The sequence below is a fragment of the Chlorocebus sabaeus genome, chromosome 12, assembly GCF_047675955.1.
Source record: "Chlorocebus sabaeus isolate Y175 chromosome 12, mChlSab1.0.hap1, whole genome shotgun sequence".
NCBI lineage: Eukaryota > Metazoa > Chordata > Mammalia > Primates > Cercopithecidae > Chlorocebus > Chlorocebus sabaeus.
In genome coordinates this window covers 104,683,901-104,707,411 of record NC_132915.1, presented here as the reverse complement: position 1 = coordinate 104,707,411, position 23,511 = coordinate 104,683,901, and the positions used below count along the sequence as shown (strand labels likewise).

The window sequence follows — 23,511 nt, the reverse complement described above, 5'->3', positions numbered from 1 at the left end:
ATCCCCACCAGCCATCTCCAGAACCATCTCATCTTCCCAAACGCACACTCTGTGCCCGTGAGACAGTCACTCCCGGCAGCCCTTCTTATACTTTCAAAAATGAACCTCCTGCCGCATATCCTGGCTGGGCAGGCTGGGAAGGGGAAAAAAATGACAATAGGCTGGCAGAATAATGAGGACAGAGAACAGGAAGTGAGGAAAGAAGAGGCTTCAGGGGCTGGGTGCGGTGGCTCACACCTGTAATCCCAGCACTTTGGGAGGTCAAGGAGGGAGGACCACGAGGTCAGGAGATCGAGACCATCCTGGCTAACATGGTGAAATACCGTTCCTACTAAAAATACAAAAATTAGCCAGGTGTGGTGGCATGCGCCTGTAGTCCCAGCTACTCAGGAGGCTCAGGCAGAAGAATCGTTTGAACCTGGGAGGTGGAGGTTGTGGTGAGCTGAGATCGTGCCACTGGACTCCAGCCTGGGTGACAGAGCGAGATTTTGTCTCAAAAAAAAAAAAAAGAGACTTTTGGGCAGAGCATCAAGATGGCTGTTTCCAGAGGCCAGGCCAGCTGCAACCTCCCTGCAGGTCCCTGCCGGAGCCACCTGTCCCCAACTCCCACCACCCCTCCAATCAGGAACAGCCAAGATCAAGATAACTTCCTGGCCCAGCCTCAGCATCCCTCATCTCAGGGATGCTGATAAGAGTTGGTACCTCCTAAGGCTGTTGTGAGAATTGATTGATAATGTTCCCATAAAGCACTTCCTCTGCCTGGCATGGGACGGCCTTTGGGACCAATCACCGTTGGTGTCACTGTCATTATTATTTCCACCCCAAGAACCAGAAACAGAGCCAGGGTCCTCGTGCTTTTCCATCCAACTTTATCCTTTACTTCCCCAAACAGCCCAGTTGGTCTTCTCACTAACCCCCCGACCAAGTTCTTGAGTTTAGTTCAATCTGAGTTCGTTGAGCACCTACTATGTGACCAATTTCACACTGGACACTATGACCAAAGAGGCAAGCAAGGCATAGTGCCCACCCCAGAGGGCTCTCGGTGACATGAGGAGGCAGCCTCAGGTTCAGATCTCTTTGGGCCAATCCAGTCAGTGAAAAGCACATTTCTGTTCCAGGGGAGGGCAATGAAAGGGTCTGGAGGGTGCGGGGGTCAGGGAGGCTTCCTGGATGAGGCAAATAAATGTGGGCAGGACAGTTCAGAGAATGGGAGCCACACAGGCCAAGGCCAGGAAGAACCAAATGCTCCCGGATCTTAAGAGAATCGCAAGTGATTTAGTATTAAGGGAGCACGGGGTGTGAGGCAGAGAGTGGGAGCGGTCATGGATCCGGAGGAACCAATGGGAAAAGGCAGGTTGAGGGTCTGTGTGTGCCCAAGGAGAGTTAGGATGCTCCTTGGCAGATGACCAGTGCCATGGAAGCAGTGACATCTGCATCTTGGTCTTAGAGTTGGGGCCCAGGGGAGTGTGGACAGAGGGAGGTTAGAGAGATGACGACAGTGGACAGGTACCAAAGGCATCTTCGGAGAAGAGCGGGTAACCGGAAAGGGAGTGGTGCAGGAATGGCGAGGCAGAGGTGGACTGCAGAGATTCCAGAGGTAAAACTGTCAGGATGGCGTGGTCGGCAGAACAATGCCTCCAAAATGTCTGTATCCCAATCCCCGGAACATATGGATCCCCTTCTTATATTTCATGACAGGGGAGAATTAAGGTTGCAGGTGGAATTGAGGTTGCTAATCAGCTGATTTTGTGATGCGGAGATTATTCTGGATTATCTGGGAGGACCAATGTAATCACAAGGTTCTTAAATGTGGAAGAGGGAGGCAGGAGAGTCAGCGTCACAGCGATGCTAGGGAGGAAAGACTTGCAGCTATTGCTGGCTTTGAAGACGGAAGGGGGCCAATGTGGGCGGCCTCTATACTTGGAAAAGGCAAGGAAACCGATTCTCCCTCAAGAGCCTCCAGCAGGAACACTGTCCTGCAGATACCTTGAATTTAGCCCTCTGAGACCATGTCAGATTTCTGACCTATAGAACTGTAAGAGAGTAGATGTGTGTTGTTTTAAGCCACTCAAATTGTAGTGATTTGTTACAGTAGCAATAGAACTGATAAAACAGACGATGGGGATGGGGCTGCGAGAAGGGGCATCAAGGACATCTGGCTTGGGGACTGGAAGGATGGCTATGCCACCAAGCTCGAGAGGCTGCAGGAGGATAAACGCGTGGGACGGGAGTCCACACCTCCTCTGGCTGCCGCACCTGAGGGAGCAGCCCAGCCCAGCAGTGGGCACAGAGCCCAGGGAGAGGGGTGCATTCGTCATCACAATCAGGGTGCAGTAGCTGCTGTAGGATGGATAGATGGATGGATGCAGGCGAGGTCCCCCAAGACGCCTTGGGTCTCATGTTTCAAATATCAAAACAACCACACTTATTAAGCTTTCGCTTCTAGAACAAGCCAGAGAAACAGAATTTGAACCTCAAGGGCTGAGGTCAAGGTGGGGTTAGAAACTCAGGGCTGGGAGGCATAAGCAGAGACCCTGCGGGTTCTCAGATGCCCGCGTACCCGATTCTTCCTGGAGGAAGGGGAGCAGGGAGATTGACTGGGATCCTCTCCCACCTCGCTTTCCGTAGCAATTCCTTTTTTCCCTTTCCTTCAAAATAAAAAGAAAGAGGGGCTGTCCTGTTCGCAGGAGAAGCGCGGGGCCCATCCCCACCCGAGCCACGCGGACCCCTCCGCCCGGCTTCGTTCCCCGCCTCCCCCGGCCCTTTGTCTTGCTCCCGCGCTACCGCGCACATGGTCCCCTGTCAAATTCCGGGCGGCTCCCAGGGACACGTGTCTGGGAGCTCGCAGCTCCGCCGGCCCGCGTAACCATGGAAACCCCGGCCAATGGGAGGCCGTGCTGCCCGTAGGGGAGGAGCCGAGCGCGCCCGGAGCAGGCGGGGACTGGAGGGCGCGGGGCGGGGCCGAGACGTCAGCAAGCTCGGGGCGGCGCTCGGGTGACCCCGACCCCGTGCGGTCCGCAGTGCGGAGGATGCTTACCGGGCTGACGTCGTACCGCGTATTTTTGACAACATCTTGACAGCGTTTCCTTGGCACTCCTGGGATTTTCATTGCCTATGAAGTGCAAGGTTAAGATTCTAGAGTCCAGCAGAGCTGAGTGTGATCCCACCAGCAACGCTTACTAGCGATATGCGTTGTGCAAGTGACTGAGCCTTGCTTTGCCTCATCTGATAAATGGGGTCAGGGTCCAGCACAAGATATGCGATTAGCCCAGGCCTCGCACCCAGAGGTGACCAATAACAGCAGTGACTCTTATGACAAAGGGCCTTTTTCCTGTCCCTATGGAAAGAAGGACCTCATTCGTAGGTGAAGAATCCATCCTCTCAGCGGCTCATGTATCCAAGCCTGATGGCAGTACCTGCCTCAACGTGCCTGTCGACAAAATGGGAAGATGGGACTGCAGTCCCTCAGGGTCCCATGGCAACATCCAGGCTGCTGAGTTCCCCGAGGTAGACACAGATGAGCATTTCTGGGTGCAGGGGCAGAGAGAAAGTTTCAGTGCCAAGAGCTGGGGGCAGGACAGGGTTTGCCGCCCAGCCGGGTCACCCTCATGGGCATTTTTGCCTCTCTGGGAAAAAGCATCTTGTAAAGCAGTGAAGATGATACCTGCTGACTTCCCACTCCGTGTGGAGGAGAATCTGAAACGAGAAAATGGATTCTCAAAAACCTCTGTTTCTAAGCAAGCCTGAGAGAGTTCAATGGAGGCAGAAACAGATGGCTGCACTGAGGGACCGGGTCCCTCTTACCTGGCTTCCGCAGGGCCCAGAGCAGGACCTGAGACCAACAAAACCCCCTACCCAGGAGTTTCAATGAGCTGAAACCTGTTTCACTTTTAGAAAGAAGTGGGAAATGCACTCCTTCATTCATTCATTCATTCATTCATTCATTCAACAGTTTTCTGCAAGTCTGCTGTGCGCCAGGCACTGTGCTAGATACCCAGGCTACCACTGTGAACAAAACATTCCTGTCCTGAAAGAGGTCACCGTCTGGCTGGGGAGACAGACGTTAAAGAAATAAACAGGCAAACAAACACGTAGCCACAAATATCCATAAATGCCCTGAAAGGAAAACCCATGAGCCATGAGCACGTAGGAAATAAAAAGGAGCTGGGGGAGGGGCAGGCAGGGCAGGCCTCCCTGAGGAGGTGATGTTTAAGAGGGACCTGAGGACTGAGCCAGAGTTAGCCTGGTGAGGAGTGGAGGAAAGGAATTCCAGGCAAAGGGAACAGCGTGTGGGTGCTCTGAACCTGGAGGCCAGAAGGAGCTCAGGCATGCGTGTAAGGACGATGTCTTTGTGACCCAGAAGTCAGCAAAGGAGGAGTCCATGGAAGCCCAGTTAGATAGGGTCACACTAAGGATCTTGATTTTTGAAAATGGCCACAAAATAGGTTCCTGGGGACTTAAAGGAAAACACACACCCCTGTTTTTCAAAGTGATTCCCGGGACTGGGCTTATATTCAATCCGGTTTCACTCGCCTTCTACCTGTTCCAATCTGGAGGCACTGGACAATCTAGAATCAGAAATGCATTTCATCAGACTCTGCACATTGCACTAAGAAAGAAAAGGAAGGCTGAGGTTGGGCACGGTGGCTCATGCCTGTAATCCCAAAATTGTGGGAGGCCAACATGGGCAGATTGCTTGAGCCTGGGAGTTCGAGACCACCCTGGGTAACATCATAAGACCCCATATCTACAAGAAATATAAAAATTAGCCAGGTATGACCCACAGGTGCATGTCTGTGGGTGCCAGCTCCTCAGGAGGCTGAGGTAGGAGGATGGCTTGAGTCCAGGAGCTCGAAGGTTCAGTGAGCCATGATCACACCACTGCACTCCAGCCTGGGTGACAGAGTGAGTCCATTTCCATGAAAGAAAGAGAAGAGAAAGAGAGAGAGAAGGAGGGAGGGAGGGAGGGAAAGAAGGAAGACTTTTGACAGGAAGATTAGAATTAGGGTTGGATCTGGGGTTAGAGTTGAGTTTTTGGTTAGGTTTAGAGTTGGGTTGGGGTTAGAGTTGGTTTTGGTGTTTCGGTTAGGCTTGGTATTAGATTTAGGGTTGAGGTTAGGATTGGGGTTAGAATGGGTTTGGGATTAGGGTTGGCTTTAGGATTGTGGTTGGTATTAGGGCTAGATTTGGGTTTAGGTTTGGTTTGGGGGTTAGGGTTGGGATTACAGGCTTGAGCCCCACTAAGTATATTTATGTCACTGGCCCCAAATCAAATATTTTTTGTTTAATGAATGAATCACTATGTTTCATTGTGAACCAGCGAGACAAAGTGACCAGCCAAGCTCACTTCCCTAGATATTCTGGGTTTTTTCTTTGTATTATTCTCAGAACAGGCTAGGAAAATTTACCTGTGCACTAATTTCATATTCTTCTTTTTAGGGTAGAACTAAAAATCATACCACAGTAGGAAGCAAGAGAGAAATAGTCAGTCTGTGCATTTCAAACAGGTGACCAAGGAAGGAGAATTGGGGCCCAGGAGACAAAAGCCATGGGATGGGGGTGGAGACAGGTACCAGGCAGTTGTTACCATAAGGCTGTGGGAATCAGGGAGCAAGATGCTCCCGGGGAGGTCAGAAGAACCAGGTCAGGCTGGAAGGTGGATTTTAGATGAGGATTTAGGGGAGGGAAAAGGCAAGAAGATGAGCAGTAAAGCTGAAGAGCTGGGTGGGCCTCAGATCATGGAAAGCCCTGCAAGCCATCCAGATGTAACTCGAGTAGCTCTGGGGCCCATGTGGCCCGATCTCTGCAGAATCTCACTAAAGCAGCTCGGGGCAGCAACCCAACATTCTTTATAGGGACTTTCAATATTTTTTGTGTCACACTAAGGAGAGTCCAATTTATACCCCTCAGGAGGACTTCTCAGCCCCCTCACCTCTCCCTCCAGGACCCTCGTGCTGTGTGCCGCCCCTGAATCCCCCACTTGCAGTCCTCTGCCCTCTTTCTTCTCATTCGGTTCTTCTTCATTCCATCCAGCTTAGCCTGGCTGACTCCAGTTCTTCATTTTCTTTCTATTTTTCCCAGACTCTCTCCAAAAAACAACAGCCCAGAGCTCACCCAGCAAGTACGCATCTCAGCCTCTCCCATCCTGCTCCAGTCCCCTCCCCTCAGTCGCCCCCTGAAAGATCCTGACCAGGCTGGGAAAAAGGGGGTGCGTGGGGGAGAGGCCACTGGGCAAGGTGAGGACTCTCTCTCTCATGAGGCACAGGTGAGCAGGCAACATTTCTGTGACTTACTCCTGTCATAGTACAAAGATCCCACTGTCTACATAGGCAATGGGGAGCCATGGGAGGATTCTGAGCCAGAGACTGGAGCAGGCAGATTCGTGAGTACCTTGAGAGCAGGGCCCTGGATGTTTTGTGGGTGCCCCCCCCCACCAGCACCTACAAGATTCTGCTTAAATATGTGATGAGTAAAGAGGTCAGTGGTGAATGAATGAATTCCTTTCTTTTTTTCTTTTTTATTCTTTCTTTCTTTTTATTGAGAAAAGGTCTCACTCTGTTGCCCAGGCTGGAGTGCAATGGCATGATCTCCGCTCACTCACTGCAGCCTTGACCTCCCTGTGGCTCAAGCAATCCTCCCACCTCAGCCTCCTGAGTAGCTAAGACTATAGGTGCATGCCACCATGCCCAGTTAATTTTTTTTATTTTTGGAGAGATGGGGGTCTCACTATGTTGCCTAGGCTGGTCTCGAACTCCTGAACTCAAGCAGTCGACCTGCCTCAGCCTCCCAAAGTGCTGGGATTGACAGGTGTGAGCCACTGCACCCAGCCATGAATGAGTTTTGAACTCCATGAGCATTCTGGATTTTTGCCCAGGGCTCAAAGACCCCAGAACACCTGCACCCTCATCATCGCTTCTCTAACTCCTTGTTTCTCATTTTTGTGCCAGCCAGGGGTCTTCCAACAGTGATCTCCAAGCTGGTAAGGGATGGGGGACCCAGGCTCCCCGATCCGTACAGTGGAGCCTCTGGACTGGCTCCATCAGTCTGCTGGGAATGGCCCATGGTCTCCTGGGCAAGACCCACGGTGCACGGGAAACCTCCTAGTGCTTTGGCTCTGGCTGTCATTCTGGTTTCCAGCAACATATAAAAATAGCTTCAAGGACATACAGGGACCGGGAGGGGGAGACCTGGCCCCCGGCTTCCAGGAGAGCTGGCTACACACGTCTCCTATCTCTCTCCCTCTCCAAGGCCCCCTGCCGCCCTCTGATTCTGGCTTTGAACCCTGGTCTGTATTTCCCCATGGACCACGGGCCTAAACCTGCAGAGTTCCTCTGCCAGCAGTTCCATCACCGAGACAAGCAGACGCAGAAGTCGTGGGGGGAAGCGGCTGAAACTTCTCCCACCGCCAGCGCTGAGCATGAGTCCTGCAGGGCCCCGGTGCATGATGCAAGGATGGAGGCTGCGGTCCAGGGCTGAGCTTGGGGAGGCTGCGGATAACCAGGGAGCTGGCTGGGAGAGGAGGGGCTGCCCAGCTGCAAGGGGCTTGCAAGGCTCTGCCAGGTCTCCTGCGCTTCCATGCCCCGAAACAACGGTGAGGCTAGTGTGTGCCCCAGACCACCTTCCAGGGGCTCTGCAGAGCCAGCCCAGGGGCTGGGAGACGCCTCAACAGCAGGAGCAGCCCCCAGCCAGGGCGGAAGGGGAGAAGGGGGAGGGGAAGCCCAATGACCTCGGGCACCTGGTGAGCGCACTGTGCCAGGTGCTGCGCGCCCATCTTCTCCACGAAGGAGCTGTCAAGAGTCGTCCCCATCATACAGATGAGCAGAGCGAGGCTCAGAGTGGACCACACAGCACGTGGGGGCACACAGCTAGCTGGGCAGAGCAAGGATTTCAACCCCGGGGGCTCGGGAGCCTGTGCATGAAAGGCAGGGGCTCAGGGTAAACGCTAAAGTCTGGGGCCCCTTTTCTAACAGGCTTCCCAAAGGCCCCAAAATAGACCCGCTTTCCTGATGAAGGTCTCCTCCCATCAGCTCCACAAATACCCCCGTTCCCAGGCCGAGCCCAGGGCGGGGCCGCAGGAGTCAGAGCCCGGCGCGACCTATTTCTGGCTGCCACCCGGCCCGGCCACAAGCAGCCTTCTGTGGTGGCCTCAGCCACAGCCCACAGCTGAGGCACAGGCCTGGCCCAGCCTCCAAAGGCCCCATTGTCCAGCTGCCTGGGCTGCTGAGCCTGGCTCCTGGACATCCGGAGTAGGGGGGCAGAGGGTGACCTGGGGCAGAGGTGGAGGGCTCCGCGTGGACTGAGGCCCTGTGTGACGGCCGTGGCCAGCTCCAAGGACATTCCAGTGTCTGCTGTACCCTTGCAAGAGAAAAACCGTTTTCACCTCTGGACAGGCCTTGGCTGGTCTCAGAGAGGCGAACTCACTCTCCCCAGCTCACACTCACACAAACACACACACACACGTGTCAACTGCTGGGTGCAGCCACCATGTCCACAGGGACACGAGGAGGTGAGAGCCAGGGCTCAGCATCCGGTGGGCTGGGATTCTCATCCGGGCTTCTCTGTGGGATCATCTGATACCCAGGGCGTCATCTCATTTCCCAGATATTCTCATCAGTGTCATTTCCCAGGTGATTTGTTCAAGTTAGGATCCAGGTAATATCTCCATGTGGCATGTGGTTACTATGTCCTATTGCTTTTTAAAAAGTTTTTCATTTCATGCCATCGATTTATTGAAGAAATGGGGCCAGTGTCGTACAAATGTCCACAGCCTGGATTGGTCTGTTTGCTTCCTCACCATGTCATTTTTTTTTCTTTTTTTTTTTTTGAGACAAAGTCTCACTCCGTCACCCAGGCTAGAGTGCAGTGATGCAATTTCGGCTCACTGCAACCTCCACTTCCTGGGTTCAAGTGATTCTGCTGCCTCAGCCCCCCAGGTAGCTGGGACTACAGGTACACGCCACCACACCCAGCTAATTTTTGTATTTGTAGTAGAGGTGGGGTTTCGCCATGTTGGCCAGGCTGGTCTTGAACTCCTAACCTCAAGTGATCTGCCCACCTCGGCCTCCCAAAATGCAGGGATTACAGGCGTAAGCCACCGTGCCTGGCCCCTCACAGTGCCATTTAACTCGCTTGTCTCTCCCTGTAGTTCCTGTGATTAGAGATGAACCCCCTCTCTTTTTGAATAACTGCTTATTCACATGCCATAAAATTCACCTTTTTTTTTCTTTTTGAGATGAGGTCTCACTCTGTCGCCCAGGCTGGAGTGCAGTGGCGCTGTCACGGCTCCCTGCAGCCTCAACCTCCTGGGCTCAAGTGATCCTCCCACCTCTGCCTCCTGAGTAGCTGGGACCACAGGCATGTTCCCCCACATCTGGCTATTTTTTTTTTGTTTGTTTGTTTGTTTTTTGTAGAAACAGGGTTTCACCATTCATCATGTTGTCCAGGCTGGTCTCAAACTCCTGGGCTCAAGCAATCTGCCCACCTCCAATTCGCCCTTTTAAAACATACAATTCAATGGCTTTTAGTCTATTCACAGAGCTGTGCAACCATTTCCACTGTCAAATTTCAGAATATTTTTTTCTCCCCCAAAAGAAACTTCTTAGCCATTAGCAGTCACTCCCCATCCTGCCCTCCTGCCAGCCCCTGGCAACAACTAATCCATGCTCTCTCTCTCTATGGATTTGCCTGTTCTGAACATCTCGTATCAATGAAATCACAGGAAATGTGGCCTTTGTGTCTAACTGCTCTAACTTAGCACCATGTTTTCAAGGTCCATCCGTGTCATACCGTGTATCAACACTTCATTTTTTTTATTGCCAAATAATATTCCACTGTAGGATACACCACATTTTATTTATCCATCCATCAGTTGATGGACATTTGAGTTGTTTCCATCTTTTGGTGATTATGAATAATGCTGCTATAAATATTTAAATGCTTGACCAGGCAAGATGGCTCACCTCTGTAATCTCAGCACTTTGGGAGGGTGAGACGGGTGGATCACCTGAGGTCAAGAGTTCAAGACCAGCCTGGCCAATATGGTGAAACCCCAACTCCACTAAAAATACAAAAATAAGCCGGGCGTGGTGGCGCATACCTGTAATCCCAGCTACTCGAAGGCTGAGACAGGAGAATGGCTTGATCCCAGGAGGCAGAGGTTGCAGTGAGCTGAGATCGCACCATTGCCCTGCAGCCTGGGTGACAAGAGCAAAACTCCGTCTCAAAACAAAAATAAAAATAAAAATAAAAATAAAATGCTTATAACGTGCATAAGCATTTGTGTGACTATATGTTTTCGATTCTCTTGGGTATACACCTAGGAGTAGAATGTCTAGGTCATAGTAACTCCACATTTAACGTTTTGGGGAACTGCCAAACTGTTTTTCAAAGTAACTGCACCATTTTACAATCCTACCAGCAATGTTTGAGGGTTCCCATTTCTCCACATCCTCGCCAACACTTGTCCATCATCCCATAAAGGTGAAGTGGCATCTCATTGTGGTTTTGAGCTGCGTTTCCCTGATGACTAATGGTGTTGATGTTCATGTGCTTATTGAAATGTGTATGTCTTCTTTGGAGGAATGTGTATTCAAATCCTTTGCCCATTTTTAAATTGGATTGTCTTCTATTAGTGAGTTGTAAGAGTTCCTTGTGTATTCTAGATATAAGTCCCTTGTCAGATACGTGATTTGCAAAATTTTCTCCCCATTCCGTGGTTTATCTTTATACTTTCTTGGTGTCTTTTGAAACACAGACATTTTTAAATTTGATGAAGTCAATTTTTCTATTTGTGTTTTGTCCATGTGTTTTTGGTGTCATATGCCTAATCCAAGGTCACAAAGATTTACTCATATATATATATATATATATATATATATATATATATATAGAGAGAGAGAGAGAGAGAGAGAGAGAGAGAGTCTTGCTCTGTCACCCATGCTGGAGTACACTGCTGTGATCTCAGCTCACTACAACCTCCGCCTCCCAAGTTCAAGCAATTCTCCTGCCTCAGCCTCCCGAGTAGCTGGGATTACAGGCGCCTGCCACCATGCCTTGCTAATTTTTGTAGAGACAGGGTTTCACCATATTGACCAGGCTGGTCTCAAACTCCTGACCTCAGGTGATCCACCTGCCTCAGCCTCCCAAAGTGCTGGCATGACAAGCGTGAGTCACCGTGCCCAGCCATTACTCCTATATTTTTATCCAAGAGTTTTATAGTTTTAGCTCTTACATTTAAGTCTATGACCCATTTTGAGTTAAGTTCTGTATATGGTGTGAGGTCAGGATTCAGTTTCCTCCTTTTGATTTGGATATACAATTGTCCATACCATTCGTTGAAAAATCTATTCTTTCCCCCCATTGAATGGTCTTGGCACCCTTGTCAAGAATCAATTGAACATAAATGTACAGGTCTATTTCTGGTCTCCCAGTTCTATTCCATTGATCTATAGGCTATTCTTATGCCAGCACCACACAGTCTCATTACTATAGCTGTGTAGTAAGTTTTGAAATGAGAAAGTGTGAGTTCTCCAATTTTGTTCTTTTTCAAGATTGTCTGGCTATTCTGGGTCTCTTGCATTTCCATGTAAATTTTAGGACCAGCTTGTCAATTTCTGCAAAAAGCCAACTGGAATTTTGATAGGGACTGAACTGAATCTGTAAATCAGTTTGGTTGGTATTGCCATTTTAACAATATTAAGTCTTCTAATCCATGAACACAGGGTGTCTTTCTGTTTAATTAGGTCTTCTTTTTTTCTGAGACAGAGTCTCACCCTGTTGCCCAAGATGGAGTGCAGGGACATGATCACAGCTCACTGCAGCCTCAACCTACCAGGCTCAAGTGATACTCCCACCTCAGCTTCCAAGTAGCTGGGATCACAGGCGCATGCCACCATACCTCGCTAATTTTTTTTATTTTGTAGAGACGAGTTCTCCCTATGTTGCCCAGGCTGATCTTGAACTCCTGGACTCAAGCAATCCTCCCACCTCTGCCTCCCAAAGTGCTGGGATTACAGGCATAAGTCACCATGCCTGGTTTCTTTAAATTTCTCTCAACAATGTTTCATACAAATCTTACACTTCTTTTGTGAAATGTATTCCTGAGTACTTTGTTGTTTTTGATGCTGATGCAAATTGAGTTGTTTTCTTAACTTCATTTTTAGAGTATTCATTGCTAGTGTATAGAAATACCATCCATTTTTGTATATTGATCTTGTATCCTGTAACATTGCAAAATACATTAATTAGTTCTAATTTGTGCCTGTGTGCATGTGTGTGTATTCCTGATGATTTTCTATACACAAGATCATGTTATCTGTGAATAGAGATCATTTTACTTTTTTCTTCCTAATCTCAACAACTTTTATTTCTTTTTCTTGCCAAATTGTCCTAGTTATAACCTTTGGTACATTGTTGGACAGAAGTGGAAAGAGTGGGCATCCCTGTTTTGTTCCTGATCTTAGGGGGAAAGTTTTCAGTCATTCACTATTAAGTATAATATTAACTGTGGGTTTTTTAATAGATGCACACAGGCAGAATTTTAATCCAGACCTGTATTAGTCCACTTTCACACTGCTAATAAAGACATACCCGAGACTGAGTAGAATTTATAAAGAAAAAGAGGTTTATAAAGAAAAAAATTATGAAGAAAAAGAGGTTTAATGGACTCACAGTTCCACATGACTGGGAAGACCTCACAATCACGGTGGAAGGCAAAGGAGCAAAGGCATGTCTTACACGGTGGCAGGCAAGAGCGCTTGTGCAGGAGAACTGCCCTTTATAAAAACATCAGCTCTGGTGAGACTTATTATTCACCACCATGAGAACAGCATGGGAAAAACCCACCTCATGATTCAAATACCTCCCAATGGGTCCTCCTGTGACACGTGGGGACTATGGGAGCTACAATTCAAGATGAGATTTCGGTGGGGACACAGCCAAACCATATCAAGACCCCACAGACTCCAAAGCCCTGACTCTTTTGTTAGCCCTAGGATAGGGAAGATAAGAGGAGTGGCCTCATCAGGGAGGCCTGCAGGGACGAAGTTCACAGAAACATCAAAACTTGAGTTGAACTTGAAGGGTCCGGGTGATTTGAGACGAGTCAGTTCAGCAGGGAATACCAAGCCCCTCTGCTAGTCAGTCCTGTCCCCATTAACCCCTACAGCCTTAGAAGGCCCTCAATCAGGCAGAACAAATATGGGGAGCCCAGTGTCCCAGAGGGCCCCACCCATGTCAGTTCCCTGCAGTTTACTACCCACACCCTCACCTCCATCCCTCTCTGAGGCAGAATGCCCATGAAAAAGGAAGGAAGAACAGTTGACATTAGCTCAGGTAAGAGGGACAGGGTGGACAGAAAGGAGGCAGCCTGGTAGGGAGGTTGAGGGCACAGACTTGGGAGCCAGACTTCTGGGTTGGAGCTGCCACGTCTGGGTCCCAACAGGGTGCCCTCGGAGAAGTCACTTTAGCTTCCTGAGTGTGACTTTTCTGTCTGTGAGACAGGAAGAGTGACAAAATCCACCTCCCAGACCCTTGGTGAGAGTGACATGGATGAGCCTTGGAAGGTGCTCAGTGCAGCATGAAGCAGGGTCTAGGCTGGTGCCCGTTGCCTTATCGTCTCTGTCACTCTTGCCACCCGGCTGCTGCTGGTGTGATGGTGGCACTCCTGAGGGCCCTTGATTGCTGTATCCCTCACTATGTGGGATCCAGCTTAAAACAGGAAGCCCCCCATGCCTCCACGAGGGCAAGAACTTTGTCAGCTCAGAAGGCATCCCAGGGCCCAAATGCAGCTCCAGAGGCCAGGAGTCATGCCACACACTCCAAAGATGTTGCCTCATGGAATCCCCACCACGACGTTAGGGAGGAACAATCGTTATCCCCATTTTACAGAAGAGAAAACTGAGACCCAGAGAAGTTGAGCTATTTGTCTAAGGCTCAACAGCTAGGAAGGGGTGGAGATGGGATTTGAACCAGGGTCATTTCTCCTTCCTGCTGGGCTACGCCCTTCTCTCCAAACCCTGACCCACTTGGAAAGTTGAAGTCGTCACCTTGGGATGAGGAATATGGAGCCCAGGTGGACGTCCCAAAGCATTCCCACCCTGTTCCCCTAGAGGGGCCCAGGACAGGACGACAAGGGTCAGGATCTCGGTGAAGCAGAACCTGCATTGGTGACTGAAGCACTATATCAGACTCTAGGGATCTACAGTTCAGGCCACGTGAGGTGGCTCATGCCTATAATCCCAGGACTTTCAGAGGCCAAGATGGGAAGATCGCTTGGACCCAGGGGTTCAAGACCAGCCTGGGCAACACAGAGAGACACTGTCTCTATTTTTTTTCAATTAAAATTTTAAAATTTTTTTTAAAAAAAGGATCTACCATTCAGATCTCAAGCACTCCCAGAGACCCTTTACTGGGCAGCTCTTACAGGCTCAGGGGTCATCTGGGGACCCCTGGAGACCCATAGTAAACCAGAGCCAATCCAAGGCTCCTGGAGCTTCCAGCCAAGCTGCCATTAGGTTCCATCTCCCCCACCCTTCGGTTGATGTTTGGAGCTACGTGCAGGAGTTCACATTTCCTTATCCTAACCTCCTTCTGTAAGTTGTGGATACCAGGGGAATCTTTGTGAATCTGAATTCCACCCAAACAGGGGGCCAGCACCTTCTCCAGCTCCGGGTTCCACAAATAGGGTCCCTCCCGCGCCTTCCTCTGTCCGTCTGCCTTCCCGGGGTGCCTGTTCTACTTTCTGGTTCGCTCACTCCTTGTTCCTCACTCCACAGTCACTCACCTCTGAGGGCGGGGGTGGGGTTCCTAGGCAACAAAAACAATAGCGGAGGACAATGACTAACCCTATTTCTCCGTCCTGTAAATCTCTCTTTCAAGCATTCGGCAGATTTCCTGTGCAGCTGTGCCACGCATGGTAGGGACCGGGACCCAGGCCCCTGCATCCCATCCTCTCCCATCCTGGGGGTGACCCGAGCCACCGTCTGTAAGCCCCTGCTCTGTGCCAGAAGCTACGTGTGGAGTGGCCTCAGGCACCATCCACAGAAAGCTCAGAACAACCCCACGCAGCTTGGGCCATCACTACTTACGGATGAATACATTGCTTTATCTAAAAAATATTGGCCGGGCGTGCTGGTTCACACCTGTAATCCCAGCACTTTGGGAGGCCAAGGCCGGCAGATCAGGAGTTCGTGACCAGTGAAACCCCATCTCCACTAAAAATACAAAAATTAGCCAGGCGTGGTGGCACACGCCTGTAATCCCAGCTAGTTGGGAGGCTGAGGCAGGAGAATTGCTTGAACTCAGGAGGCAGAGGTTGCAGTGAGCCGAGATCGTGCCACTGTACTCCAGCCTGGGCAACAGAGCAAGACCCCATCTTCAAAAAAATATTAAAAATTTAAAATTTAAAAATAAATAAATTAAATTAAAAATATCCATTGAGCAGCTACTAAGTGCCTGGCCTGTGCAAAGAAAGATTCCCCAAATGACAAAGATGTTCCAGGTCTCTGCCTCTCTGGAAGGTGCTCCCTCGTAGACAGGCAGTTCCTGAACAAGACAAGACAGACGAGGGGAGGAAAAGAGGGTTACCGGTGGCAAGAATCGCTGCAGATGAAAATACAGGAAGAAAAATGTAACAGAAGGGATCTCCTTTAAATAGGTTGATTGGAGAGGTACCCTCTAAGGAGGAAACATTTCAACAGAGAACTGAAGGTTGAGAAGGAGCCAGCTATACAGAGCACAGAGAAGCATCCCAGGTGGAGGAACCACCAGCATGGAACCCGGGGTTGGGAGCTAGCCCAAAGGCCGGTGTGGCTGGAGTTCAGCGTGCCGGGGTGCGGGTCGGGGGAGATGAGGCCAGGAGGGAGCAGGCCCGATCATGCTATGCCGGGAACTCAGGGTGGAAGCAGGAGGGGTGAGTCAGGGCAGTGGGGTTTGAGCAGAGGCACTGCTTAGCGGCCATGTGGAGTCTTCCAGCAGGGAGATGGTTACAACCCAGACTGCATGGGGGCCACAGGCGTGGAGAGGCACGTGGACTGATGTGGACAGAGCCAGTGGGTCCTGGTTTGGATGTAGGAAGTGAGGAAAGAAGAGGAAGCAGTGACAGCCGCCAGGTCTCTGTCCAGAGCAATGGTTGAATTTTCTTTCCGCAGCTGGAGACATTTCTGGAGCTTCTGGCCATGTTCACTCTCCCCTGGTCCTCTCCTTCCTGCTGCCCCATTTGGTGGGGGAGGTGGGCAGAAGAGGTGGCTTCTAGTGCACCCACTGGCCGTGTTACCTTGGACAGTCACTGTCCCTCTCTGGACTCGGTTCTCCTCATCTGTAAAATGATCAACCTCACCTTGTCCTCCATAACTGAGACCAAGCATGGAAGCACTTACTGGGCTTTTTTTTGTTGTTTTGTTAGTTTTGTTTTGTTTAAAAAAAAAAAAAAAGACAAATGGGAAATTTCAATAACCCCCCTGAGCTCCCTCATGTGCCAGGCACTGTGCCAGGCACCGATGAACCGAAGAGACAAACTCCCTGTCCTCCTGGGGCTTCCATGCAAGTGGGGAGACGGGCAGCGAGAGTTAGGCGACATGGAGGACAAGCTGCAGAAGTCTCAGCTCCCAGCAGCACAGGCTGGCAGAGAGCTTGCCAGCACCTCGTGGCTGCTATGGCTGAGAGACCAGGCTCTTCTGCAACCACCGCCTCATCTCCTCAGCCACGAGGCTGTCTGGATTCCCAAGGCAGGCAGAGAAACGGAGGCAGCCAGGAACGCTAAGGGACTTTGTCCAAAATGCGCTGCCCAAGGAGTGGGCCCCAGAGCTTGCCCGTGCCTCGGTCCTCATGGAATAAGCATGTGATTAAGTGATCAGATTACGGAAGCCCCCCATGGGCAGACGCAATGACGAAATGGTCATCTGTTCGGCTCGCTCGTGATGATGGAATGATGAGCCAAACAGGGGAAATTAACTCCGGTTCCACCGAGGCCCTGGGTGTTTTCCTTCCAGAGAAACTGGTGGGGGAAATGAGATCTGCATGTTCCCGAGGCCCCAAGGAACAGGCCCCAGGTCCTGATGTTGCTGGAGGCCAGGGGCTGGGGAGGGGCTGTGACTGGGTCATAGCTGCCCCGAAATCCCAGCCACCCTCACGGACACTGCATGTCCCCACTCATGACCCAAAGGCACCTTGGTCAAAACTGGATCTTTGTCGCCCTGCCCTCCTGCACCCCAGGCAGACTGGCTTCTCCTCCAGGGCTCCTCTAATCTGCGAATGATACCCGTCCTCCTTCAGCTGTTCTTGCAGACCCTTGAGCCCTCCCTGCCTCTCAGCCCCTGGCTCCCACCTGTTACCAGGTCCCATTCACCCGACTTCTGGATGCTTCCCAAATGCCTCCCCTTGTCTCCTTTCCTGCAGCCTCCTCCTCAACCCCAGCCTCATCACTGCCAGCCTCTCTTAGGCCTCCCTGCCTCCCATTCTCACCCAGCTCCACGCCTTCTCCTCCCAGTAGCCTCAGAGATCCTCTAAAAGCAAATCAGATCCTGTCACTTCCTTGGCTGCAGACTCTCTGGGGGCTCCCCCTACATGTGGAATGAAGTCCACTCTTCCAGTTCCTCTCCCACCCAGCATGCAGTATGTGGGATCCAGGGTCACCCCTGCTCTGCGGCTCCAGTGGATGGGACTCCCAGGAGGGGACACGCAGGTCTGTCTAGGAGCTCCGTGGAGCGGCGCTCAGGCTGTGAATGAATGCTGAGTCAAGTGAAGCCAAAGAGCTGTGTGACCTTGAGAAGTCAAGGTCCCTCTCTGGTCTTGGATCTCCTCATCTATAAAATGACCAGCCCCACTTCGTCTTCCGTAATTGTGACCAGGTGTAGGGGAAACATTTTATATATATTAAGGCACTTTACAATATTTGGGGACCTTATCATCACTTCTGCAAATCTTAGTAAGAAAACCTGCTGCTCTGCCATCTCCTCTTCCTTCTGAGTCCCACCAGCCACCTCTGAGTGACAGACAGGGATCAGGGGAGAAGGGAACTGCCAAGAGGCCAGCCGAGCCATGAGCCCTTGTGAGAACCCCTTCACCTTCCCTGGCGAGTCTGGGACACACCCCAAGAGCAGGAGAACTGGGGCCTTGCAGGTCTCACTCAATGCCGTGTATCCAGCTCAGGGCCCTGCATACAGGTGGTGCTCAGTCAAGGCTCCAAACCACAAGCCCTGTGGAGGGTGATGCTGGCCGGGGCTGGCATGGGCCAGGGTGGTCAGCACCTGCTGTACAGGGGAGGCAGAGCTTGGTCTTGAAGGAGGAGGTGGCTGTGACTTGTGAGGGGAGGGAAAGGATTTTCTGGAGAAGGGCACAGCATCAGCAAAGTCAGAGGGGTTGGAACCTGGGTGGGGGGACATATGCGAGGGAAAACAGCCAGTAAAACCTGGTGAGAGTGCCCCATCTGCCCCGCCCCATCAGTGCTGTCAGGGAGATCACATGGTTTCCCCTGCCTTCCAGATGGGTAGACTGAGGCACAGGCCCACAGTGAGAGATCCTAGCCCAAGTCAGACACAGCCCTCTTGGACATCATCGCTGTCCTGGGCACCTCCCATCTTGCCTTCTCTTGTCAGCTGGTTTTGGAATTTGTGTGCACAGGTGTGAATTTCACGAGAAACGGAGCTCCCGAGCATTTGAACTAAGACTCCGCCCCCATCTTGAATATTTTCCTCTTCCTGGGACCTACGGCCCCCAGTTCTTGATTTAGGGGTCAGGGAAGTGTGTGCTACAAGGGGCCTGAAGCCACTCTGTGCGAAGGACTGGGAAGGGGAGGTGGAGGGGGATGAGAGAAAGACAAGCCTTCTCACCAGGCACGGCTAGTTCAGGTGGTGGGTAGGAGATGGGTCCCAAGAGACGGACAATTGACAACGTCAGGGAAGAGTGAGAAGCCAAGCACCCATTTGTCCACCCATTCATTCATTTATTCAACAAATACTGACTGAGCCCACAGTCTAACAGAAGCAGGTAATTACAGTCCAGTGTGGTCGGTGCTGTAGTGGAGGATATACGGGGAACTGTGGGAGCCCAGAAGAGACACGTGACCTAGCAAGGGGTTGTCGGGGTGGGGCAATCAGGGCAGGCTTCCTAGAAACCTAAGAGGCAAAGAGGACTTACCAGGCCACGAGGTAGGGAAAAGTGCCTCAACCTGAAAGAACCAAACAGCGCCTGTCTACCTCCAGAGGTGAGCGACCTTCAGGGACCAGAGCAGCTCAGTGTCGAGGAAGCGGACTGCACCAGGGAGGGGAGCTGACAGGTGAGCTTGCAGGAGGTGGTGGCCAGGCCCAGATCCTCCAGGACTTTGGGAGACCCAGTCAAGAGTGGGTTTTTTTTTTTTTTTTTTTTTTTTTTGAGACAGGACAGCAGGCACCCCTCAAGGCTTCTCAGTCGGGGAGAATTGTGGCCAGATTTCCTGTTGAGAAAGGTAAATCAGACTTCTGGTCATGGTGGACCAGGTTATTGTGACCAGCACTGCAGCTGAAGATAACTTTTAAAGTTGAAATATCTCAATCTAATACATATTTTTTCAAAGCTTATCAAAGAGTAAGAAATCTTTAAACCAAACCTGAAGGAAAAACAAGAACTTAGAGAAAAGCATAGACATGGAGCCACTTGTGCCTACCGAGCTATTCCAAGCCCCAAAGAGCCATTCTTCTGCAATCTGTGAAGGTCACAGGGGACGGAAATAAGAGCCCAGGACCCATGGAATGTGGAAGTCTCATGGTTGGGCACGGTGGCTCATGCCTATGGTCCCAGCGCTTTGGGACACCAACGTGGGTGGATCATTTGAGCCCAGGAGTTCGAAACCAGCCTGGGCAACATGGCAAGACCCTGTCTCTACAAAAGAATACAAAAATTAGCCGGGCATGGTGGTGCACGACTGACGTCCCAGCTACTTGGGAGGCTGAGGTAGGAAGATCACCTGAGCCAGTGAGCCATGATCGCACCACTGCCCTGCAGCCTGGGTAACTGAGCCAGACCCTGTCTCAAAAAAAAAAATATATATATATATACACACACACACACACACACACACAAACACACACATATATATGATTCTCCTTATAATTATCTGGAATCACAAGGGCTACATCCTCAAGGAGAAGGTAATCAGAAGTAGACCAGCCCTCCCGAGAAACTATAGCCTGTGTTTGAAGGCCTCAGATCTCCCAGGGAAAATCAGGCTTGGGTTAAGCTGGGCCCAGACATAGTATATCGGAATATGGGATAGAAACAAGCAAACAAAATAATGCTCTCTGGGGAAAGGTCACTTCATCCATGCTTTGAATTATCCTCGCACTTTAATTTTTCAAACACTATGACTAACACACAAAGAAACTAGGCACACACACAAAAAGACACCATGAGAAAAAACAGACAGCAACAACAGAAGCATACCACCAAAAATTTCATATATTGGAATTAGCAGACACAGTCTGTAAAACAGTTATGCTTATGATGTCTTCAAAAAGTAAAAATACAAGCTTAAGGTAACACCAGTGAACATAAAAGCTATGAAAAGTGACATAGTGAATTCGTAAAAGAACCAAATAGAGGCTCTAGAAATGAACATTAGAATAATTGAAATTTAAAACTCAAAGATTTTGGCCAGGTGTGGTGACTCATGCCTGTAATCCCAGCACTTTGGGAGGCCGGGAGGAGACAATCACTTGGGGTTAGGAGTTCAAGACAAGCCTGGCCAACATGGTGAAACTCCGTCTCTACTAAAAAAAAAAAAAAAAAAAATTGGCTGGATGTGGTGGTGCACACCCAGCAACTCAGGAGGCTGAGGCAGGAGAATCACTTGAACCCGGGAGGCAGAGGCTGCAGTGAGCCAAGATCTCGCCACTGCACTGCAGCCTGAGCAACAAAGTGAGACTCCATCTCAAAAAAAGAAAAAAAAAACAAAAAAAAAACCATGGGACTCAAGAGAAGGCGTACATGGGAGAAGATGGGCTCAGTGTTGGATGTGGCAGTCCCAGAAAATCAAGGCCATTGGTACCCAGAGGAAAGGAGGGTCTTCTCAGGGGAAAGAGACCAGCAGGTTTCCAGAAGAGGAGGTAACGCAGCCAGCTCTTAAGGGCAGGGCTCAAAGGAGGAAGATCTCACAAGGTGGCAGGCCTGCCAGGGGTGGCACTCACAGCTCCAGGGAACAGGGAGGGAAGAGATGGGTGGGAAAGAACAGAGGCCAGGCAGGAAGAGGGGGGCCTGGCAGGCTCTTCCCTCCTGGAGCTCCAGCAACCAGCAGAGAGCTTAGCTCCTAGCAGCTGCTCAGCAAACACTTTCTGAACAATTGAAGAGATGACTTCCCTGCACATAGTAGGCCATTGTCATGGGTGGTGATGGTGAGGCCAGAGCTTCCCTGGTTCCCCTTTTCCATCCCGGTACAGAGAGCAAGCCCTGGTTACCTGTTATCTTCCCCTTGATCTGAGATTCCCAAACCATAGTTATGCCTCTTATAAACTCCAGTGGGTAGAGCACAAAGTTGGGAAACTGAGGCAGCCAGGGACAAAGATTGCTGGGTAGAGCTTTTTGGCTTTTTCTGGCAGGGGGAGAAACCAAGCACCAACCTCTTTCACCTGCCTCCCTGCCACCTCCACCACCCCCCACCTGCAAAGACCTCCCACAGGGAGAGATATATTCACATATACTCGAATCTCTTGTGTCACAAACAGAAAAGCCATCAGCTCAGCCTGCCTGCGTCCTCAGGGGTCCCACCTTCAGAGCTAAATGCACAGCCATTTAAGGATGCAGAGGCCCTGTCCTCCCAGGAGTGGAGAACCCCCAGGGGTCCCTGAAGCCTGCAAAATTGGGGGAACTGAAGCTTCTCGGAGCCCTCCCGCTCCCTCCTGCCTCATGGCTGCTCATTTCTGCAGAATCTGGGGGCTGAGGCTCCGGCGTGTGACTCACCTCCCTCCCTCCCTTCCTCTCTCTGAGTAAATGTCAAGTAACATTAGTTATCCCGTCTCCCTCGGCAGCACCCCCCTCCCTGTTTTTGGCGGTGCTGTTTACCTCGGCAGGATCAATCAGCGTTCAGGGAGAAAATAGAAACCCTTTTAGATCCAATTAATGAAAATTGGGCAGCAGGAATATGCCTGTTTAAAATTTCACTACCTGGGCAGGGAAAGGACTGGAGATGAGGGAGGTGCGCCAGAATCAGGCCTGGGGCCCGGCGCTAGCAAGTCCCTGGACTCCTCCAGCATTCAGAAAAGGAACCTCAATATCTGAAGGGGAGAGGGCTGGGAGGGGCCCCAGAACCAGGCCCTGGCCAAGCGCTGTCTGTGGGCATGGTGCTTCCAGAGCTGAAAACAGCTGTTGGGCTACGTCTTTGCAGGGCAAGCAGAAAAATGATTGTGGGGAGGGGGCGGGGGCACAGGGGAGGTTGAGGGGAGGGAAGGAGAATGAAAGTAGCTCCCACCACACACAGGCTTGGCTTTCGGTGGGACCCCCGGCTGCCCCGTGTTCCCAGGACCCCTAACCCCAGGGACACACCATTTCATTTCAAAGCCCTGTGTCTCAGGAACTGTGCTGGTGACTGAGGCCTCCACCATGAGACCTGGTCTCGTGGTGAGCAGCCGTGGCTGTGTCCCCAGCTCTGCCACTGCTGGCTGCATGATCTTGAACAAGCGGCTGGCCCTGGGAGCCACTTTTCCTTTGCATCTGTAACATGGGATGATCAGGTGTGTGCCTCAAGGGGCAACTGGGAGGGTGAAATGGGAAAAGGTGCCAAAAGTCCTTGGCATGGAGTCTGCCCTCCCCTAGAGCCTACTCGCCCGCCCAGCATCCTCCCCACCCACCCCAGAACCTGTCCCTGCCGTCCAGGGGCTGCCCAGCTCCAGGAACTCCCAACTGCACACTTATCTCAGCAAAGACCCACAGCACTTGGAAATGCCTTTAAAGCGTGGGGCATCTGTGCCCTGGCTCATGGAACCATCCCCCTAGACTGCCCTATAAGGTGAGCCCTGTGACTCACCCATTTCATGGGAGAGGACAGACTGGAAGAGTTAGAGCAGCACCTGCAACGGGGCCGATGGCTCCAGGACACGGCCCGGCTCTGCCTGACCCCGCCCAGCAGCAGCAGTGGCTCCCTGATCTTGGATGCTGCAGCTTCGAGGATCATGAACACCCACAGTTCCACCCCCAGGACCTAAGCTGCTGGGGCAGGGATGTGAGCTTCTCGCGTGCCCCACCTGTGGCAACAGGATGTGGTTTGAAAGGATGAAAGAATGAAGCTGACAGTCTTCAAAGCACTTACATATCCTTAAAGCGACTGTAGGCACTATTCCAGTGACCTCGCCTTTGGGCCTCAGTTGACCTGTCTGTAGAATGGGAGCTGAAGCAAATGCGTCACATGCCTGCAGCTTCATCGCTGCATCCAGGCAAGCTCCAGGCAGGGGATAGACCCCAGCAGGCGCCTGGCCCCCTGCACCCACTGTGTGTCCTTCAGTTCACTTTCTGCATCCCCTACCCATCCCCTGACAACACGGTGGTGAG

At 51.3% G+C, this 23,511-nt stretch overlaps 1 long non-coding RNA gene across 1 annotated transcript; it reads right to left on the bottom strand.

The window, feature by feature from the left end:
* Positions 1-202: 202 nt before the first annotated feature.
* On the bottom strand, positions 203-23,073 carry LOC140713095 (uncharacterized). The gene is made up of 7 exons (XR_012094952.1): positions 22,991-23,073; positions 22,510-22,677; positions 4,534-4,568; positions 3,665-3,696; positions 3,054-3,112; positions 2,561-2,648; positions 203-2,442 (listed from the first exon to the last, which is right to left on the bottom strand). It is a non-coding gene; the product is annotated as an uncharacterized lncRNA (long non-coding RNA).
* Between the last annotated feature and the right edge of the window lie 438 nt (positions 23,074-23,511).